We start from the raw sequence: 24,902 nt of genomic DNA, 5'->3' as shown, positions 1-24,902 counted from the left end.
ATATAACAAAACCATCACTAACACATGTTCTGTTCTTGATGAATCTGATTTTCTCCAAGGTGCTGGACAGCAACAAGTTCCTTGTCATTGTTCTTGAAATAAATAAGTTGAGAATTATGTATGTAACTCTCACTGAATATTTTAAAAACCTTGAACAACAATATTAGAACCCGGCTGTACATTTTCTGAAGTTATACTTGGAATTTTTACCTAAAACCTTGGACATCCGAGGTTTTTCCATGGTTTTCCCTGGAAAACCTGGGAAACCTCGGACAATGATGCTATTATGTCAAGGTTATATAAGCAAACCTCGGACATTATCACATACATTAAAGAAAACCCTAGGAAATGCCTTGGACATGAGAACTTAGTAATTTTTTTAGCTTGGACATCACTCGAAAATGTAGACTTAGAAAATTTACATGTTCATGAAGAGTAGTAATAACAAAATCTAAAATTCTCATATAGTTCAACTAAGATCAACATGAATAAATTTTAGTTTCGTGTTTCCACACAATGGAAAGCTTGATGTTTCGGCGTTGCCTATGTTGATAGTCAGCGAATTTCTTTTGTGACAGAAGTACAGAGGCCAGTCAATCATTAAAACACTGGAACTGGCTTGTGATAAGAGGGAATTTTGACCAGTAACTATACAAGTACATTGATGTGTAGTTGCCTTTTATTCCTTAATATTAGCACGATTACCGTAGTTTTGTAAAAAGGGGTTCAAAGGCATACCTATGAATTCTTTTCAAAAGCCAAGTAGGGAGACTGAATAAAAAAAAATATGGAGACTGGAACCTAAAATTGGGAGGTTTTCGTGGCATTTTAAAAGCCTTGTTTTCACTAAATATTGATCGATCTTCCTGGTCCAATATGCATGAAATTCACAAAAAGACTCGCCGTTCCTCCCTGTGACATGTCCTATTTTCCCCCAGGACGTGCCCTTTTTTTCATATTCTGGTCAGCTGTGGTCAAACTGTACAATAGCTAAAGATCAGTCTTAAATAAACAAGCAAGAAAGCCAGCATGACTAATTAAAACTTAATCCTTATCCATGCAACTATTTTGTGAAAACAATTGGCCTTCAGCCATAATTCAAAGAAACCATGTTCTACACTATTGTGTGTTATGCAAGCACCAGCAATTGATTGGCAAATAAAGGATTCCCAATTTTGTTGAACTAAAGGTACAGTACATGTGGCAACTATTTTCTTCTCTTTGTATCTCCAACCATATTCCGTTATTGTCAACTTGTAAAGCATTTAGTATTGTTTATTATAAAACGCATTCTGAATTAGTGTTTTGAGGACATTTTGGCTGTGTGGTATGTCATTTCATTCCTTTTTTTAATTTAACGATGGTAATTATCATTGATATATAAGATATAAAAATACCAGGCATTCACTCGTGTAAGTTTCTTTCATGGGAATGGCACTATAGCAGATGGAGTTACAGAATTCATAGTGATTATTGTTGGGATTGAAAATAATTGTGAATGATTTTATTGTTGTGGTTTACTTTCTTGTTTTGGATTATTTTTTTTATTTTTGTAGCGGTAAAAAAATCATTAATTTATGTGAATAATGTTTAAACTTAAACTCTATTCAGTGAAGAAGCGAATTCTTTATAGTAAAGTAATTATTTTGTGACAACAATAATTCACAGGTGATACAATAGAAAATGTAGGACTTTTCTTGCTTAGAAGAAATGAAAATCAAAGACATAATGTAATAATCAGTAGTTCTCTGCAAAAATCAGAAGATATTAAGAAATCAGGAGATATGCATGGTGGGACCCAAAAAATCTGGAGTTTTTTCCTCCCAGCGTGAAAGTTGACAGGTATGGTGTAAGGTCACTTACAGCAAACTACAATTCAGCTTTTACTGTATTAGCATCGAACCTTATTGTTTGTTTGTTGTGTTGTCATACTGGGATTACATTTTAATGAGTTAGGTATTTACATTTTTAAAGCAAAGTAAAAACGTAATTACCAGTGCACTGATATAAAATGTCCAGTGCAATAATGCATAAACAAACAGTAATCGAGTCAAAAGGGAAAGGTAGTGTTACAGCAACTCGCGATTGCTAAATTCTTGTCATCATTCAATCAAATTATACACAAATCTAAATTAGGCAGAAACAATAACAAAACAGAAAATTAAAAATTACTTTTCAAACAAGTTTATACCACTTCATTTTAATAATCATGCATGCCAACCTTGAGATAAGTATACCTGTAATTTTTTACAAATATAACATTGCCTAAATAAATGCATTTAGAACTTACCTCGTGCATCTTGAGATGTCTCGGAGTTGTAGGTCGGCTTATACACGGGTCATGCATTTTTTAGTGTTTATACCTGTTCAGTTTCAGGGTCGGCTTATAAGCAATCTGGCTTTTACATGAGTATATATGGTAATTTATATGCAGTTCCCTCATTATCAAAGTGGTAGGAGACTTTGATACAGAAGTATATACATTCCAAGTGTTAAATCTAAATTGGATCTGAAATATGGTGTACATAGTTGTATCTGATACAAGATAACCTTATGATTAACCTCACTCGTTATAAAACTGAGATCTTAATGATATATCCATATGTTCCAAGTTTAATCAAACTCAGATTTAAAAAATATGGTGTCAATAGTGGTAACAATCGCAGCTGATCAGATGGTCACCTCATTATTATGCACAGATCTTGCTAATAGTTCAACTTAGTTAAATAGCCTATCTACAATATAATGCTATATTCAAGGCTAATAATCAAACTGGATCCAAAACATTGCCTCCATTATAGTAACAAGCAAATGTTGATGGGAATTATGGACATGACGTCATACCATAAGCTCACTAGGTCTTATGGCCAGGTAAACTAGAGAACCAGACACAGAGACCAATACAAAGAAATAAGGTTTCAACAATTACTACCCTGCAATCACTGGCATCTGCAGACCAGCCAATCCTGATGAGTCTGACTCAGTGAGGCAGTTGATTTTTTTCCATAAGATTGACCAGTTTTCAGTAAGGTGTAGCAAAATATCAATAACTGCTATTGTAAAGCTGGAAAACGTAATTAAAAGTTTGACGCCTCAAAATAAACATTATGTTCAACTGAAAGATTGTAAAGTACTCATAGACTTTATTTACTACTAGTACAGTTGCACAAATTCTAGTTCCAAACCCTATATAGCTCAATGGCTTGTTGCTACCTTTCAACTTGACATAATTCTTGGAACTTCTTTTCACATGATGATGGCAATCATATCTCCCTCCAACAGTCATACTCAAATTGGCATATGATGTCCAATAAACATAACTGTGTCCTTTCCAGCTTTTATTCACAAGAATTGATTATTATCACTTTTCTGGAAGCTTATTTTCCCTTTCGTCTTAAACATGCATCACTTTCTGGACACCATTTTTAAAAATTCAACGGTTTGATCATGCAGACGCTTTGCATGAACAAATATGTGCAGTTTAAAGCATCTGGGGTGCTGTTTCAAAGTTAGTCTGGTTCCTGACTAATTTCACTGATTCTAAGATGAAACCCGGATCCAAATAAAACATGGATGAACCAATTATCCAGATTTGTGGCAATGACCATTTTTCTTAGTTTTTGCTAGTATGCCGTAAGATTGTATTTTAAGGGTATTTTTGTAAGACTTAACAGCAAAACTGTAAGAGTTGGCAGGTCTGCATCTGTGGTTTCATGTTCTGGCTTTTATTATTATAAAATATTTAATGAGCCTTCTCTGTTCCCATGCAAACTTTTAATTTGGGAACTGAGATGCAAAGCAATACAAATTGCTCAATTCTGAATCAATTTTATTTTTAGTTACTACAATTTAGCATACACTCACAACACATGCTTATCGAGGAGACTGAACAAGGTGATAAAGGTGATATATCACAAGAAGCAAAGAATCACAAATTCAACAGCACAAACCAATTTAAAAACAAATCAGCATACCTCGTACAGCCCATTGTCAACCCTCCACAGACTGTTAGCAGCAAAAAATGATGAAGCAAGACTGTAATATTTCCTGATGGCTACAATGAGATTTAGAGCACTTCTGAGTAATGTAGATACATGAAAATCCTAAACCCTTATTGCACTTTGTACATTTATGACCAGACATCATCATCTGAGCATGTAAAGAGTCCACATTTGTGAGAATATCAGCAATGCCAGGCTGTCCACATATATTGATTTATTGACACTGGGTCATAAACCTAACTTAAGAGACAATATATTACATCCTTGCAGTGATAATGCAGTACAGTAGCTGTAATGTAAAATGTAGCCAGGTGGAATAGTGGCAAAATGTCTTAACCTGAACCAAAATGAACAGAAAAAATGTTATTTCAAATCAAATTACACAGACCAATTATAAATTATAAAAATTTCAGAATTAAGTTAACATTTTTGCTTTGCACCATTTCAGTAATTCAAAATGATTCCACATATCCAGGATGGTTTCTACCCCCTGTGAAATGAAGTTCTTCCAATTTTAAACAGTTTATGAACTTACTGAACTAATGAACAGTTTATAAACTTACTGAACTATTGAACAGTTTATAAACTTACTGAACTATTGAACAGTTTATGAACTTACTGAACTATTCTTGTACTGACCATGAAATATTCTTGACACTTTGTGTGGCTTTTCATGTACACACAATTTTTGAACAAGTCATGAATAGCTTAATGAACAAATGAAGTAATATTCAAGAACAATAATACATCATAAAAGTTCAAGAAATGTTTAAACAAATTAAAGAACATATTAAGAAGAGTTAATGAATAAAAATGAATTTAAATAGTTCATATAAAAAAACCATGACTAGATCTTCAAGAATTTTGAAACATGCCAATAAGTTACAGAACTAAAAAAAGCAGTTAAAATCATGAAAAAATTGCATAAAAGTTTATAAAAATAGTTGCAAAAAAATCAGGTGGTAAGCAAACACAAGTTCCAACTGATATAACTAAATAAGACTATATAAAATTGCAAAACTCATCTAATTTTCAATGCAACATGGCCATACTATGATTGCAGAAATATATCCATTGATGCAACAGGGCAAATTAAAACTTCAAGTCTCTTTGACAGTCTGAAGGTTTGTTGTTACAGTATTACAATGAAAGGAATTGTTGTTACAGTATTACAATGAAAGGAATTGTTGTTACAGTATTACAATGAAAGGAACTGTTGTTACAGTATTACAATGAAAGGAATTGTTATTACAGTATTACAATGAAAGGAATTGTTGTTACAGTATTACAATGAAAGGAATTGTTGTTACAGTATTACAATGAAAGGAGTTGTTGTTACAGTATTACAATGAAAGGAGTTGTTCAATAAAATGTGTCACTATAATTTGGAAGCCCCATCATGATCAGTAAAGAAGATTTGGCACTAGTAAAATTTAAAAGGAAACTTTAACATGTAGCCATCCTAGGAATTCAAGTACTGTATTTACTGTTTTAAACGATTTCTTCTTACACAGGCCTGACTATAGACCCTTTCAAAATTACTCTAAGCCTGTGAATTTAGTTGGCTAACAACAAGATTTCATGTAAAAATGAAAACATCAAAATCTTAAGTTTTTTAGGTTATTTTATACAAAACAGTAAGTAACTGCAGCATGATTCCCCAGTGCTAGACATCGCTATATACTGCTATATTCAAGGACTTGCCAGTCCTGCTTCAACCATCTGCTGAGTGGGAAAATGTGTTGATCAAATGATCATTTTTAGCTGTGCTGATATTTACAATGAGAAAATTCAGTGGCTGAAAGACCCCCAGATGTACATGTTGTCATTGTAAAAGTACATCTGAAGAACATGACCCAATAGCTTGGTGGCAAGTTCAAAGACTTGACTAGCTGCAGAGTGGTGGGAAAATGTACTGATATTTACAGTGACTGAATTCAGAGGCAGAAAGACCTTGTGATGTACTTTTGTGTAAGAGTACATCAAATTAACAACTTTACCTTTCATTTTTGTTTTAATTTCCAAGTGTAGAAGAATAAGCAGTACATGTGACCTCGAAATCAAGACATGTTTAGAGTTAGATATAATGCTGTTTGCAAATTTGGACAAGTACTTTGGGGCAAATTGGCGAATCTTGTAATGAGATTCAACAGAGTGCAAGAAGTTGCTAGAACTGATATTTCACATGGAACACTATGTGTGATGCTCAGCTTCGTGCATGAAGTAAGACGTTTCCTTGGCCTGTCATAATTCACTCTCATTTTAATGGACAAGCAAGAGTTGTCACTGGTGTAAAGAAAGTTAGAAAATTAAACTCAATCACAACCACCGGTTCTACTCATCTGGAAATTTAGCCACTTCAGGTATACCCAATGTGCTTCTCGTAGGAGACTGCATCTTTTGCTGGTGGTACTCCTGTTTTTTCCAAAATAGGAGTCTTGGACTCCTAGTTTTAAAATCCTAGCAAGACCTCTACTATTATCATCGGTCGGTCATAAACGCAGACCAAAATCTGATTTCATTTGTTTTGGATCTATTTTAATTATTTTTGCCTTGCCAGGATGCCATTTTCTATCAAATGCTGACAGTGTATTGGAACAACATAAGGCATAAAATTGAGCGAATGGAAATTGTTGCTTCATTGCGTGACATAGGTGTGCATAAAGTAATAGTTTCTCATGAGAATCACTTTAAAATCACATGTTTATTTTCCACCTCTTTCTTGGGTATGGTGATTATATGGTTCTAACATCCTATTGATACAAATGATGTGACAGTTACAGATCATATAAGGTCAGCTCCAGGTTCCACACTAAGTTTTAACCCTATGTGTTATGATAACATTAGCATAAGAAACTGATGTGCGTGTGTTTTCCGTTTGGGAGAGTTATAATCTAGCAATTTAAGTGAGTTAGACCAGACCTTAGTTTTGTTTTAATTAACAAAAGATAATATTGGAGTGCATCAATTTACCTACTGGTGACGATTTTTCGACCGATCCTTTGTTTTTTATTAATGAGTAAAACGTAACATTCGGGTGCATCAATTTGTGTACCAGCAACTATTTTTGTGCATCAAATCGGAAAAGTCTGCGTATTTGATGCATGACACATGGGTAGATAAAACACTGCTATTAATATATTATGGCTACGGTTAATGGTAAATAAATTCGGTGCAAAAACCTATCTGGTGAAGAGTTAAAGGCAAAAACTTAACCCACACCAGTGAAATCAAGGTCAAGGTAACCTATTTTGTGATAAGGATTTAGTATCTAACAAAGTTGTACATAATCGTCTATTTTAACGACATCAGCAGAGCTTGATAAACAAACTTACAACACAGACTTTTTGCTTGCAGTAACTTATTTTTGTGAGAAGGGTGTGGTACTCATCAAACTGGATCCCTTCAACAGGTTTCGTGAATTTAGGTAAAAGTGTGCATGTAATGGGATCCAATAATCTATTTGGTCTTCAGTTGAACACAAAAAACATAACCTAAACTAATCAAAACTGAAACTTGTGCCTAAGTGACATACTGTGGTAAGGGTGTGATACTAACAGAGATGTATACATCACCTTGTTTGACGATTCCACCATGAACAAAATATGAGAAATAAACCTATGCATACTTAATTATTTCATGTGCTTGACTTTTGTCTGTGACTGAATGTAATGTAGTTATGACCTACCTGACTTTTTATTATTTTTAAATGTTGTTTACTGATATCTGAGTTTAAGGTCTAGCCTTATTTACAAACTTAGAAAGTTCAGAAGTATGACCTTTTTGCAAGTTAATGGCGTTTTCCTGAAAATACCATTAAATCATAGCTGGGTAAACCAAAATTATGCATTCCTGTTTTAAAATATCAGTTGTTGAGAGCTCAATGGCTTCTTGTTAGAACTCTCAACTTGATATAGTCTTTGTATTTTTTTCTAATTTCACATGGTGATAGCAATCATCTTTCCTACCACTCTGATGGCCTAGTGATTAGAGCATCTGCCTCAGAAGCTGGAGGTTGTGGGTTTGATCCTTGGCTCAGTCATACTAAAGACTTAAAAAAATGATACTAACAGGTGCCTCACTTGGTGCTCAGTATTGAGAGGTTATTGTTAGGACTGGTCAGCCTGGTGTCAGGATAATGTAACTGGGTGGGACATCATGCTATATGTCTGCAGCATGATGCCCCAGTGCTAGACATCACTATAAACTGCCACACTGCAGACATCATAGTGATATGACTGAAAAATTGTTAAAGCTACGTCACACACGCACACCCCCACACACACACACCTATCATAAGACATACAGTGTATTCACATCACACCAACACAAAATGTCCAATAAATATAACTGCTGCCTTTCCTGCTTTTTTCACCATGAAACTGAATATTCTTACTTATACTTCTGTGCTTCTTGTTTAAGCTGTATATGAGGTAAATTGTCCCTTTTGCCTTCAATGTGTTTCTGTTGTCTGAAGACACTGCTAGAAAACACTGTATGTCACAGGTTGATTATGCTGGCATTTTACATGAAAAACAGATTAATGTGGTTGATGTAATTGTCTAAAATTTAGCCTGGATCCCTACCAATTCAACTTAATCTAATCTGAAAATCCAGATCCAGTCTAAACTGACTGTAAGGCAATAAATTAGGATTAAACCTCAATGAGCATATTTTCATATATCTGAGTAAGACTTACAGTCAAATCGTAATGGCTGGCAGATTTGGTGTACTGATGAATGTCGATATATTAATGTATTTCCTATAAATGATACAAAGATCCACTTTCCAACAATCTAACACAAACAAATGCATCACCTATTTGTATTTTTAATTCTGTATCATCACAGTTCAATAAAACGGAACTAGTTTATAACATCACTTATGTTATAAACTTGTATACTGGCATATATGGTGAATACTTTATGAAAAACTGAAAGCTTTAAATGAACCCAACTCTACCTTATTTACATCAAGGTAACATTGGTTACACAATCAAAACAAATGGATTATTAAAATAACATGAATACTTTCAAAGTCATACAGAAACAAAAGGTCAAAAGTCTTTTGAGGAACTCCTAAAACAATACATAACTACCCAAAAGTTCTTATGTAGATAGCAAAAACCAGCAGAGTTTCACACCAGCTGATCCGGTCTGAATAATGAAATCAGAATTGATCAATTGCAACATCATTGTCAACCATTTGTATAAACATAATTTTCCAAAATGAAGGAGAATTCAAAATATTAACAATCTGCAAATTCAATTTAAGCATATTCTTGAGAATGTGTTTCAACATGTTGTGTATTTAGAAAAAGAAAAGAAGATCTGCAAATGTTATGCATCACCTCTTTACCAACTTCTTGCTTTACAGCACCATGAACAGCAAATTATATGAATGTTCCCTATTTTACAATCCTCTATGTAGATAACTGAAATTTGTGTAGAAACCATTTTTCTTCTTCAGTCAGTATGACCTTGACCTTTTGGCCTTGAAATAATTATTTTTCATTTAATGAGCAAGTCATCCACAAAGTTTGTGTCAGATCTGTGATGTTGAACCAGTGGTATTGTGTCAGATCTGTGATGCTGAACTAGTGGTATTGTGTCAGATCTGTGATGTTGAACTAGTGGTATTGTGTCAGATCAGTGATGTTGAACTAGTGGTATTGTGTAAACAATTTGTCTTCTTTCAGTGAATCTGTCTTTATTCATTCAGAGTGACCTTTACACTTGACTGAGTAAGCAATCAGCAGGGTTTCATCATTACTACAAGTGCAAGTCATCCATAAGTTTGTTAACTGTTGATGGTGAAAAACAAGTTATTGTATGGATACCCTCTTTCTTCTTTCAGTGACTTGGATCATTGACCTTCTGACCCTGAAATCAATAGGGTTATTCCTTACCCTAGTGCAAAGTTTGGTAACTATGGATGGTGGAGAACTCAAGTCATTGTACATAAACCATCTTCCTTCCTTCAATCATGGTTACCTTGACCTTTGATCTTTTGAGTCCAAAGTCAAAATGTTTCTTCCTGACCCCAAGTGTAAGTCATCCATACTGATAAATGTAGATGTTGGGTAACTAAAGTTATTGTGCAGAATAAACATTGGTACATGTAATTAAACAGATGGAATAACAGGCTTCATAACATAATATGCTCTGCCAAATAACAGGCGTATAGTTCCAATAATTAACTAAAATAAATGTCTAATTTCTAAAGGTATATAATTCAAGCAAAATTACTGTCATTCCAGCAAACCTTTTTGAAAATGAAGTGGAAAATAGAGATATAGTACAAAGAAGAAAAAGCATGCAATTCATATAAATTACTGAGACAAAAAACTTTACTTGACATACCATCAAAAACATGAACAATATTGTGCTGTTAACTCACATGTTAGCTGTCTCTTCAGTCCCGGTTGGGGGGTCTAGTGGTCTAAGGCGCTTGTCTTTACAGAGCTTACAAGCTGACTGGATCAACCAAAATGGTTATGTGACAAAGCTTGCCGTTAGCTTCCCATGGGTCGGTGGTTTATTCCCAGGGTTTTAACTTGTTCCACCAAATATACTGGACATCATACATGTCCTACCACATGCTGAATAATTGTATCAAACCATATTAAAAAAAAACAAAAGTCCAGCTTGACTCTGTGTCATAAGGTTTATGCACCCATTTTGGTCATCATACCATGAATTTTGGCTGCGTGATTTCAAATGGGCAAAGCAGATACTAAAAACTGTAATTAACAGCAGCAGATTGGAGTACCTAGATTACATTATTATCAAATGTCAGTAGAACAAACCATTGAATTGTTTTTATTTTCCAATACAACACAAAAAACTGAGAAAGTCCAATTTTTTATACATGTATTCAACTTTGAAAAATAAAGTTGTAAAGCTGAAGCTAATCATCTGTACCAATATTGACAAATTTGGTTTGAATAGTTAATACTAGGGTGTGAAAATATCTGAATATCATTTGCAGCTTCTCTGTCAATCCAATAGATCATATAGATGTCATTAGTTCCTGTCTGGACTAGCTTTCTGTCAATAAAATAGATCATATAGATGTCATTAGCTCCTGTCTGGACTAGCTTTCCATCAATAAAATAGATCATATAGATGTCATTAGCTCCTGTCTGGACTAGCTTTCTGTCAATCCAATAGATCATACAGATGTCATTAGCTCCTGTCTGGACTACCTTGGTTATTTATGAAACAAGGATTGACAGAGAAACTGTCAAAGAATCAAAGTATTTTTTCACTTTTCTGTCAATCCTATGGTCAATCAAATCATAGAAACAGTTGACATGATCTGAATAAATTGCAGTTTCTTTTTGTCAAGCCATATCCTGTTAACAAAATGAATGATTTTTCCGTAAATTACTTTGTCAAAATACATCATAGGGATATTTCTGTCTTGCAGAAATAGGCATGAATTAATATGTGCATGTGCTCTCATGTACAGGCATAGTTATAAAATATCTAAACAATGTTTTGGATTTCATCAGTGGTAATTAGAATGGAGTAATGTGGGTATTGCTATCAGTGGAAATTAGAATGGAGTAATGTGGGTATTGCTCTCAGTGGAAATTAGAATGGAGTAATGTGGGTATTGCTATCAGTTTTAATTAATTACAGTATAAAGTTTTGCTCCGCTTATATTCCAAATACATGGCAAAATGACCAAACTAAGTACATAAACTTTAAACACCGAGCTCCAGAATTTACTTTATAATGGCTGTTCATGCAGTGTGTAATACTTGTACAAAAAAGTACAGGTCTTTTCAAGTTTTTTCCAAGACGAAAGTGACTTTTCAAGATCCACTCATGATCTGCCTGAATGCAATCAGCAACATAGCAGCATAAAAACATGCACAATCTACTAACTCAAAACATGTATCATTACCAACAAGTATAAAAGATGTAATGAAACAAATATAACTGCATATGCAAGTATATAAATATACATCAGGCACCTCCCAGATGTATACAAATATACATCAGGCACCTCCCACATGTATACAAATATACATCAGGCACCTCCCACATGTATACAAATATACATCAAGCACCTCCCAGATGTATACAAATATACGTCAGGCACCTCCCACATGTATACAAATATACGTCAGGCACCTCCCACATGTATACAAATATACATCAGGCACCTTCCAGATGTATACAAATATACATCAAGCACCTCCCAGATGTATACAAAATATACGTCAGGCACCTCCCAGATGTATACAAATATACGTCAGGCACCTCCCAGATGTATACAAATATACATCAGGCACCTCCCAGATGTATACAAATATACATCAAGCACCTCCCAGATGTATACAAATATATGTCAGGCACCTCCCACATGTACACAAATATACCTCAGGCACCTCCCAGATGTATACAAATATAAATCAGGCACCTCCCAGATGTATACAAATATATGTCAGGCACCTCCCAGATGTATATAAATATACATCAGGCACCTCCCAGATGTATACAAATATACGTCAGGCACCTCCCACATGTATACAAATATACGTCAGGCACCTCCCACATGTATACAAATATACGTCAGGCACCTTCCAGATGTATACAAATATACGTCAGGCACCTCCCAGATGTATACAAATATATGTTAGGCACCTCCCAGATGTATACAAATATACGTCAGGCACCTCCCAAATGCATACAAATATACGTCAGGCACCTCCCAGATGTATACAAATATACGTCAGGCACCTCCCAGATGTATACAAATATACGTCAGGCACCTCCCAGATGTATACAAATATACGTCAGGCACCTCCCAGATGTATACAAATATACATCAGGCACCTCCCAGATGTATACAAATATACATCTGGCACCTCCCAGTAGCCTAAGGGGCTTACCTGGAGAGATCAAAGGCATCTCACCTCTGAGGCTAAGAAACTAAAATCTGGTAGAAAACACAGATGACCAAATAAATGTCAAATTCAACGAAGTAGAAATATTTCTATAATGGCATGAAAATCTAGTTAAGTCAGCTGCATGTGGTAAAACTATTTCATCCACCTGAATCTATTTTTTGGTAAACAGTGCAAACCATGTTTTGTCAGTGAGTCCAAAAACTTTAAAAATGCATATACAAGAATACAAATGTTCCTGTAATAGCCTGAAAATCTAATAATGTAAAGATATGAGTTCCAAACTTCATTTGTCTACCCAAAGGTTTCAATAAGAAATAAAGTAGCAGAAGTTCAAACAGTAGAGGAAAGAAAAAAATCTTCCCCTGACGCTCCAAGAGACAACAGAAATCATGTTGGTCTATCGAGTTAAGTTAGGCTGACGTTTCATAATGAAGAAATCTTAAATTTGTTTATATATATATATACACACACACACATAGTGTGACCCTGTTATAACACGGTAGTTGGGGGCCTTATAACCCAAACATGTTACAGACTGAACCGTGTCATAAGCAAATAGGCAACCAGGTCAGTTAGCTGAAGAAAATGATGCATGTACCCCAACAAACTTATGGGTGGGGTGGGGTGGTAGGTAATAAATCTGGGCAGTAAAATATGTGCTTCATTGGCACAGTTAATATCTTAATTCGATGCATATTAAATGGGAAATACACCTGTAGTTAATACAGATAAGGCATATATAATATTTTACTTTATTTAGAGAACTATGGATTGGTTGTTGTTGTTGTTGTGGGGTTTAACGCCATTTTTCAGCACACGATAGGCTATGTATGGCGGGCACTATTAATGGTGGAGGAAGAACCCAGGAAAACCCCGGGAAGAACCACCAACCCACGAGAAGCTAATGGCAAGCTTTCTCACATACCCACATTGGTTGAATCCTAGACTCGAACCCACACAGACAGAGGTGAGATGGCAGTGATCCATAACGGAGAGCGCTTTAGATCACTCGGCCACTTGGGGTCCCCCATGGATTGGTACATATATGTGTAAACTGTTTATATATACATGTCTTATGTACAGCATGAATAGAGTATCAACACCATGTATTCACCAGCGAATCTCATCACAGACATTGAATCCACAATGTACAAGTAATTCCATTGAAAAAATTCACACAGATTTTAAAATATTCAATAATTTTGTCACAAGTCATATAGGTCTGAATTCAGTGGACAAACAGAGCACAATCACATAACGAATGATGAAGCACATTTACTTTTCAGTACGTCCCAAGTCAATAAAAGTTAGTTTGCATTTTAAGCCTCCATTGGTTGCATTCGTAAGCACAAACTTTTTCCCTGCAAAAGGAAACTTTCATGGCACAATAAATGTGTTCCACTCACATTGGAAAATGCAAAAATCCATCAGTTTCCATTGCTTTTATTTAAGTTTGGTACTGACTTCTTTGAAGAAAAGTTCTTTGTTTTTTTTGAAGATTGTAGTCAGCTTTCCTTGATGAAAGATGCCTGCGCTACTGAAGTCACCACTAAAGGCCAGAACCAAACAAATGCCTGTTTCTTATTGTGGTGGCAACATCAAATAATTGTATTGCATTATTGAGACTGATCTTTTTCCATATGCTTAGTATGTTTTCATAACAGTCGGTGCTTCAAAGGTAATATTTTCTGTGAAATTTCAAAAAACTATTTTATCTGGGCATATTTTTAAAAAAGGAATTGGCCATTGTTTAGTAGATCGTAGTTACAGTTCCTCCCTGCCTATTGAATAAACTAACAGGTAAGATTATTTTCTTTTTTTTACATTTGTGGTTGCAGAGTGATGCTGCCTTCCACTCAATTTAACAAAGGGTCAATGGACAATAGAGAAGCAGGTGTTCTGGTCTGATGACAGATTAGTACAAAACATGTGGGTGTTCTGAAGGATTTAATTCTGAGTGGAAAGAAGAGGAATTTAACATACCATCCACACACAAATGTCAGTCTATGTAAATATGGTAATTACTAGTGAGCGGCCGAAAATCTGACGAAAGATTGATTACGATATGATGCCTTGTCCAGTTGATCTCTACTACCAGAAATGTCAACAACAAAAGAAAGCAGATATCTCACAACATACAGTACTCATGCTCGATGTCAACATAAGCGGATTATGATATAACAATGCACTGTTAAGATGGTTTGTCAATACGGACAAAAAAATTGTTAATGTAACAGCAAATAAATTTCAGTGCATTTTGTATCAGGTTGGCAAATTCCTTTCATGGGGCCTCTGAATTTCTCCACTCCAAACCAATGGTTGTATATACAAGTTTAAATGGCCAACAATGGCAGCAATAAAAAAAATCACCAGATGCTATATTTTGCTGCCAATTAGGAAAATAAAATAGCAGTTTGCGACATTGGCGAAGTCCTAAGTGATCCTAGAATAAATATTGTACACTTTATTTATTGTACTTTTAAGAAGAAAACACCTTCTTTTTCATGTACGAGAAAAATACACATAGAATTTCAGAAGCCACTCAACGATTGTCTTGTATTATTCATGCGCGATCTCTTCCCCAAAATGAAAATAAAGGTTTTACCTTTTTTTTGCTTACTTTTCTGAAAGAAGTTTTTGTCGTGTGCGAGAAAAATGCATGTATATAAAATTTCTGGAGTCATGCCACAATATAAAAAAGCAGGTTCATGAGAAAACTGGCCTTATGGGAAAAAATCTCAAATATTTATTTTCTTACATTCTGTGATAGAGTACTGTTTTAATTTTTGGCTCCATAAGTGTATAAATTTTCCATCCATGGGCTAGAGAGGAAATGCATATCATAGTGCAACATCATAACATCAAGGCACTGCTGCACAAACTGTAACAGAATTGGTTATTAACATAAACAGAGCCATCGGCAGATTCCCATTAAAGACTTACATCATGGCATACAATGATGTTTAGTTATTAAATACTGAAATATTAATTAACATGGTTCATTATTTATGATGGAGCTTATATTATTGACACAAATATATTTTAACTGTGTCATGGATTGAATACTGAAGTTGTGAAATTCTTCCATGAAACAAATTAGTTTTCAAATTAATGTAATCAAATGATGGCAATAAAATATGACTTTGCCAAAAAGTAAACTCACTAACATTATGCAACAGAATAACAGGAAGTTTCTCTCACTTTTGGGGTTTTTGGACAGTGATGTCCTGATAGCAGGCCTGACAAATCCTATCACATTCTTAAAGAATTACTCATGGTGATGTCTACCCTTCCTTGCACTCTATATCAGATCTCAATACTTTTCAATCTAGAACTACTGATAAAAGCAGGTTTCATGCACATGCACACACACTAATATAACATTTCATTTCTTCAACTGTTGAAAAAAAATGAAATCATAAACTTAAGAAACTGGCATGAAAGTATAAGCAAAATACTTTAAACTATTATTCTATCCAATATATTGTTAATACTCGCCCAAGAATAATTAAACACTTTTATGATTTTCTCTATCAGCATCCTTATACTGTATGTAAGGCATTATGATACACTGTATTAATGTACAAAGATTAATAAAATTTGATAAACAGACTACCGTATGCTTCACACTGGCTTCACGAACTGGACAAGATATCCATTCCAGTCATTCCATGGTCAATACTGCTTATCTCTCTCATCCTTTAGCATCCCCTTTATGACTTAGAGGTGGTCATAATGGCGTTATTAGTTCTGATATGTAATACAAATTTCACCGCAACCTTTTCTGACGAAAGTGCCCACTAACCTTCTAATAAAATTGTTATATTTATTTCTCAATGACTATGACCTCAGATTCATTAATAATGACTTCCTTAAAAATGATGTTAAATCAACCAACCAACCATGCCCTCACTTTCTATCAGAAGTTAAACCAAAACTGTAGACCATATTGATATATCAGGTCTTTATGAATCAGTGGATCTGTGTCGGCACTGTGGGCAGTATAAAGCACAATATACACCAGAAAGTGTGGTAACAAGTTGCACAAGTGGGCCTGAAAACACTCTCCTGGCTTACATAACCAAACTGTTGATCATTTCACTAAGCAGATTTCTAAACTAGAACCCTATCTGCCAGCTTTTATATTATGTAGATACACGTATAGCCAATTTTACTGCAGTCTGAAGAGAAGTTCTAAATGCATTAGAAAATAACATGCATAGGTGTAACCAACAAGTTTTAATGGTATAAGCCTACTATGTTCTAATGATGAGAAACATAATCCCTAGAGGATTAACAAACTAAGACAATCAGATACAAGATCACAACACTTGTTACAGAACCCATCTAAAACAATGATGACATAAATTATTTATTAATCTGGTGCAAAATCCAATCTAAATTCATTTTACAGAATGTGGTAACAAACTCACCAAATCTGAAACAAACTTATCACAATAAATGTGTGTATGTCTATCTTGTTCATAATCAAACCTATCTAACATCCTAATAACAGAAGAATATTTAGCAACTTTGATCAAACTTTTATTATAACCAATTGTTGGACTGTGAACAAGTTCAGTTAATCTGACCTTGATCTGCTATCACGCAATGCATGGCAGATCAAAATCTATCAGGGATTTTGTTTGTTCTACTAATTACTCTTAACAAAATGCATAGAACCAGATCTGCCAGCACATTATGTTGCAGCAGATCTGGGTCTATGCAGTTTCTAGCTTGACTCAACACTCAGCCTTTAGGCAGACTATGTAGGGTTTTCTGTTTTACTGAAGCAAAATCAATAAAGTTAACCACAGCATCTATCAACTTATGGAATTATACTAAAGCAATGACCTGACACTTATTACCAAGATTAAATACCCTTTGGTCTATTTCCACTGTATCAACTTGGGATGCAGCATGTATAGCAAGTATAGTGAAAACTCCCCAGATCAAAATTATCACTTTTCGAGGGAATTTTTTCCTCCAGTTCAATTAGGATGAGATCCGATCTGTCAAATATGGTTGTAAGTTCCCGTTTATACAAAAGACATGTATATGGAAAATACATGGATTTGCTGGAGGACATGGAAAGAGCCTGAGTCTCATCCAGGTTAAAATTCACTTCCACATCAAGTGAATGTTTGTATCATTATTGTTTTTACATCAATAATCACTAGACCTATAAATTTTATAACAAATACCAAGAAGGATATTTTAAAAGCACACATAAATGTACTCTAGCAGCACTTGAAAATCCAATAAGTACACTGCAGAGGAAAATCCAATAAGTACACTACAGAGGAAATTGCAAAGATCCATCCTATGCTGCCAAGTAGTCAAAACAAGTCCCATCATCTAAGAATACTTGTTTATTCCAAACTGCATTGACATTTATGCCACATAATACTTAGCTTTTCACTTGTTGTTGTTGTTGTTGTTGTTGTTGTTGTAGGGTTTAATGCCATTTTTCAGCACAAGATAGGCTATACATGGCGGCCAGTATCAATGGTGGAGGAAGAACCTGGAAAAAAACCCAGAAAGAACCACCAACCCACGAGAAGCTACTGGCAAGCTTTCTCACATACCCACATTGACCAAGCCCAAAACGTGAACCCATGCAGAGTGAGATGAGATGGCAGTGATCCATAACGGTGAGCACTTTAGACCACTCAGAGCCCCAGCTTTCATTTGTATTCAAAAGCTTGTACTGCTTACGATTCATTGACTGACCTAACGTTATCCTCTATGGCCACCATATAAAGTCACTTAAAAGTTGAATCAAACTGAAAACAACATAGACCCTGAATCTGCCATCACATAATGTATTGGCAGATCAGGATCCATTTTGTTTGTTCTGCTGATTATTCATAAGAAACTGCATAAAGCCCAGATCTACCAGCACATCATGTGATCCAAAATTTTGTCCATGTAGTTTGCAGCTGGATTTGACTTATTGTTACAACTCTACAGTCTTACAATAAGTAACAACAGAAAAGAGCGAAAACCAACTAGTTAAGTAAAATTCAACAAATAATTTATTTCCCAAGAATACAAAGTGAAAATTGAAAAAGAACTTGTAGTATTGTCAATCAAATACCTAATAGTCCCTCAAAGTTAACACAAATCCAAATGTGTAGAGTAATCTGAATGAATTCCAGTGGTGTTTTGAATGAATTCCAATCTTGAATGTGCTGATGTATCAATAGCCTGGAACAGTGTTGATGTGCTAAACCTTGATGTATCACAATGATATAATCCAAAATGTATCTAGATGAATTTAAAAACACAATATCCCAAAAAATGGTGATTTAGTGCAAAGGTATTAATGAGCACTTTATCATTCCAATATACATGTATAATTTAAATAAAAAATCCTCTCAAATTAAAACTGAACACAACTAAAATACTGAGTCCACTTTAGATGTTAAGATGGAAATAAATATTTCTGTTGCAAACATCCTTAATATAAAAACCTAAGACACAATAAGAGGATCAGGATGAAGTCAAAAGTCCATTGCAGGAATATTCTAAGATGTCAACTAGATCAAGTCTTTCAATTTAAATTTTAATAAATAACATGGCAAACATCAGGTAGACAAGGAAGTCCTGAGGGCAAAACCCAATGCTCTAGACCAACTGAACATGTCTACCTACAAGTATTAATAATCTTAAAATATAATCTACAATCGTAAACAAAACTTATCTATGTAATATGTTGTTTATATAAAAAGACGTCAGCCAGACAGGCCCAAACTCCTGGCCTCAATTATGGACAAAAACCAACACACAATACAAATTAAATACAAGATAACATATAATCATGGACAAAAACCAACACACAATAGAAATTAAATTTACACAACGTCATAAGTGAGTATATCTTGTACAAGTTGTTTGAGTACACATTTTTATTTTCAGCTCAATGTTCTCACACCTCAACATGCAAGTAAACTGACTGTCACAATTACTAATTGGATTTATACCTTGATAATCCCACAACACACTTTAAATAAAATTTGAAAAATACTAACAAAAGATGTGTATACTTATATATATATATATATATATATATATATATATATATATATATATATATATATATATATATATATATATTCCCTACTTTTGGAAAATTTACTTGACTGGTCTCCAACCTGGGTCAATTATATGAGAAATGCTGTATTACATACAACTTTCTGACTTTGCAAATAAAAATGTCTCTGAAAAAAGAGTGAAATACATTGAGAAAAATAATGCTACTGCATGGCACTGAGAAATCCTTATGTCCTGGAGATTGATGTAATCCAATGACAGCATGAATTTTCCTGTAACAGTGTCTTGCTCAGTTACAAGATGTCTTAGCTAATACCAACCTTTGTGCCTGAAGATCACCCACAGGAATCAAAGATTTGTCTCATATCATGAGCACTGAAAAGAGATTATATCAATATTAGTGCAAATATTTTTTACAAGTTATTCATAACAAACATTTTACAAATTTAACGATGTCAACTTCTCAAACATTGACGTAATTTTGTAGAAAAGATGGATCGCATCAAAATAGAAGGATTTTCAGCCAAACATAGGTCAATATACCAGGTATCACAAAAGCTATATACCGGTACAACCAAACCCAGATTACTAATGTAAAATTTCTGGCAAGAATATTTGCGAAAACTTTTATTTGCAAAAAAATATATTGAAGGCTCATACGAGATAATGATGAAAACATTCTAAATGCAATAAATGATATTAAAATGTTACCAGAAAGTAAACAAATATTTTTTTGAGAAATGCTAAAACTTCCGTACAAAGTTTTAAACAATTGGTGTCATTATATCTAAAGGAACTATTTCATGCTATTACAAAACATGGCAACACTCGACAACATCAAATAAATTTCAGGTAACCATTTTTCTATTTCAAAACCAAATAACTCTTTTAAGAAAAGTCTTCAAGACTTGAATCCACTAATTTTGGAACAAAATCCAAAGAAAATAAGAGAAAATACAAACATAAATGTGTGTAATAACAATCTAATGAATGGACAAAAAGCAGAACCTGTTTAATTTCAAACAAATATACAACTTAAAGTACTAACTCTAAAAATTTAGACTTTGTTGTCTCTTTTTGTAAATGCACAATGTATGCTGATGTAGCATGCAGTTCTTAAAAATATTTCTGTTTGTTACATGTACGTTCATATATAAATTTAGCTTTATAATAAGGCAGGGGAATCTTTTTATTCAGTATGAACTGTCAGTTGTTTTTATTTATCTTTTATTGTTTTGTCTGGTTTCTATCCTTCTTTCTGAATGAACAGAGTTGCCTGAGCCAGTCTATATTGTGTGTGCAACTATGTACTGTTCATAATATGCAAGTAATAGAGGACCACAAGGAGGATTAGTTTCATGCAACTAACAGCATCACCTTCTTGAAAAAAAGTCACAATTATTCTTTTTATTATTCCAGACCTTTTCCATAGTTTTTCCAGACCAAAGAATAAACACTTCCAGACCTCCTTAAACGAACTCCAGATCCATATACTAAAACTTCTACAAATGCATAAGAGCAGTCACATGATAACAGTTTCTGACTAAGACAATAAGTAACAATGAAATTTTAAGACCTTTTCAAGACATTTTAGTCATTTTTTAATTCTTCCAGATATTTCCAAGACAATGAAAAGCAACTTTCAAATTTTAAACTTTTTTCAGAATTTTAGAATCCACATCGGAATCCAATATTATTATTATTATTGTAGTGAACTATCCATCATTCACCTTTGAGAATGGATACATACATGGTCTCCCTGGAAATGCAGTGCATATATGTGACCAATACTGCTTTGAGAATAAAAACTACGCTAGATGCTTACTACTGCATGTGCAAGAAGCAACTAATGCAAGCAGAAGCTACAGTAACACAGTGGTTTACATGCCTTATTTGCTATCAAAATGGTGTAGGTCAGTGCTGTCCAAATTTTGGACACAATGGGCCACTGAAAAATGTTTTTCTTGAAGACGATCGAGGGCCGCAGCAGAAAACTTGAAAGTAACAACTATATAGCTGCTCAAGCTCTGGTGGGCCATTTAAAATCAGGCCACGGGCCACGGGTTGGACAGCACTGGTGTAGGTATTAATCTTACCAGGTGATCTACTCAGGTCAGATACCCAGCTACTCTGGTGTGACCTTGGGAATAAAACAATGTACATGTACTCCAATAACGTTGATTCTAAATTACCTACTAGTTGTTGCTTTGCTATAAAACACCAAACCAGAAGGGAGAGAGGGAGACAGAGAGACAAAGATTCAGTGAGAGTAAAAAAAGTTTAGTCTAGTTATTAAAAAGAAAAACAGTTTTGCACTGTTTGTCAATTTATTACAATTATCTTAATGGATACATTGAACTTGAAGAAAGAAAAAAAGACTATTCAGTCCCTAGTAATAGATTTTAAGTATACTCCAGCCCTTCTTATAACATAGATATGGGTTTTGTCTGTAAAATACTGCACTCTACAAAGTTGTGCAGTATTTTTCAGAAAAACTGGTTCATATTTTCCCAAAATTTTCTTCACTTTCCAAAAATCTCAGGAAGAACTCAATCAATAACTCATGATAAGTTTAATAAAAACTCAATTATGTATTTTTTCTGCATTAAAGTGGCAGCTACAAATTCTCCATTTTTCTGACTTTGATAAATATTTGCAAAATTAAAAAGCTTTTCTTGGTCAAGATTAAAACTTCTCCTGAGTTTATGCTCAATATCCCAGTAGAGTGAAAACTTTAAATTTTTTGCACTTATAATTTGTTCTTGGCTAATGAAAAATAAGTTATTATTTGGTTTCACATACATTTTATATTCTATTCTAATGACACAGCAGTAATAAAATGACCTCACAATGCAGGTCAATTTCATGTCTCTCATACTTATGGTTTTTCAAAATGGAATAATGTGGATACTTTTTCATTGTTATCATATTTTACCCCCTAACTTCTTTTTAACAACAGTCATCTCAACTTAAACCAAATATTTAAACTGTTGATGATGATACATGTGATTCTACAAGTGATAGGACAAAGTACCATTTTAAAAGCCATCTACAGCTATTTGAAAATTAAAAGATTATTTTTAAATACGGAAATAAAATACTATTTTCGCATGTTTTATCGTTTACAGGGATCTGAGTCATAACCAGTTTAATGTGGACTGAAAATGCTCCTCTAGTGCCATGATTTGTGCTGAGTGATGGCAAATCCAATTAAAAACTGCCACATAAATACCAACATACGTATACAACAAAATGGAAATTAATTACATTATGGTTGTAATCTGGAGAGTTTCAGTCCAAAGGTGAGATATTTATCAAGTTATAATAATAAGTAATAAAGGTATGCCTTAATGGCATGTGAGTCTGTTGAAAACTCAGCCAACCTTTGATAGAGGTGAGATAAAAAGGAATGTCTGACCAAAATATTATTTTGTACCAAACACTTGCATTTATAAGCATGAGGATTTTTGTTCGTCTTTTTTAACTGTCACTGTGTTTTTTCAGTATGTCTTATGTGGAATAAATAATGGAAGCTCATATTTTTGGGGAGTCAATTCATGGCCAAATGCTTAAATGTGTCCTTTCTCCCATTATGCTAATAAACCACTGGCTAAAAATTATTGCAAGAAATTTGATAATTCTTGGAATTCAGAGTTTAAGGCAGTGCAGCCAGGTATAAAAGGTCCCAAGTCTGCATTTGTGTATTTCGTGCAAAGAGCAATTTAAGATAGTATGGTACATGTATATAGGGAAAATATGATGTCACCAGATATACAGTATGCAGGCACCAGCACCAAACTGCATCATCAAATTAAAACAAAAAAGTAAAACTCTATTAACAGAAGGCCAAGCTGACTAAACAGTTCCGGTTCAGCTGACCACTAATTTCTGGACGACGTCTTATTTGTTGCACATTTGATAAAAAATTACATTTTGCATTAAGGTGGTTTATTATTAGTAACAATATGTTTCTAATTTTTAAAAAATCTGTTTCACATTAAATATCCAAATCACACACAAGTGACACACACACACAGAGTTTGATCAGATTACTGGTGTCTTAGATATATAAATCACAAACAATCAACTTGAGCTATATCCATAATCTGACAGCCATGGCAATTCCAATATTTTGTAATTATCTAGAATGTTCCCAATTCCCCGCCCCATCCAGATCATAACCCAGAGAGGACAATAACCCAAACTATGTTACTAAAGGTGTGCATTGTCCTGCTACAATTGCATGCATCAAGTTTGTTTTTGTTTTGTTTATTAAAAAAATGGGTGTCAGAAATGTAACTGTGATTGCAAATTGTAATTACTTCACCTCTGAAACCTTCATATGGACCCTAGGCAAGCAGCCCAAATATCATACATTCATATGGACCCTAGGCAAGCAGCCCAAATATCATACCTTCATATGGACCCTAGGCAAGCAGCCCAAATATCATACCTTCATATAGACCCTAGGCAAGCAGCCCAAATATCGTACAGTTTACTTGACATCACTGATAGCATGGACAATAGGAATGTGCATACAAATGTATTCCTTAGAATGATTTATAAAGTTTGTATTTCAACATTCAACAGGCTTTTGAAAATCTTATCCATACAAAAATGGCTAAGCGAAGATGTAAAGGTATCGCATGTTGTGACAACATATACGTATATCGCTTAATGAAGAACTCTAACAATAATTCCAAAACAAGAACTTGTTACTGGTGCATGTGTATTGATCTCTTAGTATTCAAACAGCAATTGCTTGTGCATCACTCAACATCTGCAATTAATGTATATCACCCAGAGATGTGCATTATGGGTAATACCTTGCCAATACAGAGAATACACATTGATTCCAAATATGAAGGATATTAACCTGTATTTCACTAGCCAGAATTGCCTCTGAATGTATAAACTTAGAT

General features: G+C 34.2%; 1 protein-coding gene across 2 annotated transcripts in view; it reads right to left on the bottom strand.

Moving 5' to 3' along the window:
- The window catches only part of LOC149773191 (cytochrome b5 reductase 4-like), a 164,829-nt gene that overhangs the window by 128,258 nt on the left and 11,669 nt on the right, over positions 1-24,902 (bottom strand). For both annotated transcript variants that reach the window (XR_016417448.1, XM_089946687.1), the window contains exon 2: positions 20,301-20,355. The gene's annotated coding sequence lies outside the window, so the exon portion shown is untranslated. The remainder of the gene's footprint in view (positions 1-20,300; positions 20,356-24,902) is intronic.

The sequence above is a fragment of the Sinohyriopsis cumingii genome, unplaced genomic scaffold (genome assembly GCF_028554795.1).
Source record: "Sinohyriopsis cumingii isolate HCF-2022 unplaced genomic scaffold, ASM2855479v2 utg000837l, whole genome shotgun sequence".
NCBI lineage: Eukaryota > Metazoa > Mollusca > Bivalvia > Unionida > Unionidae > Sinohyriopsis > Sinohyriopsis cumingii.
This window is presented reverse-complemented; position numbering and strand designations above follow the sequence as displayed.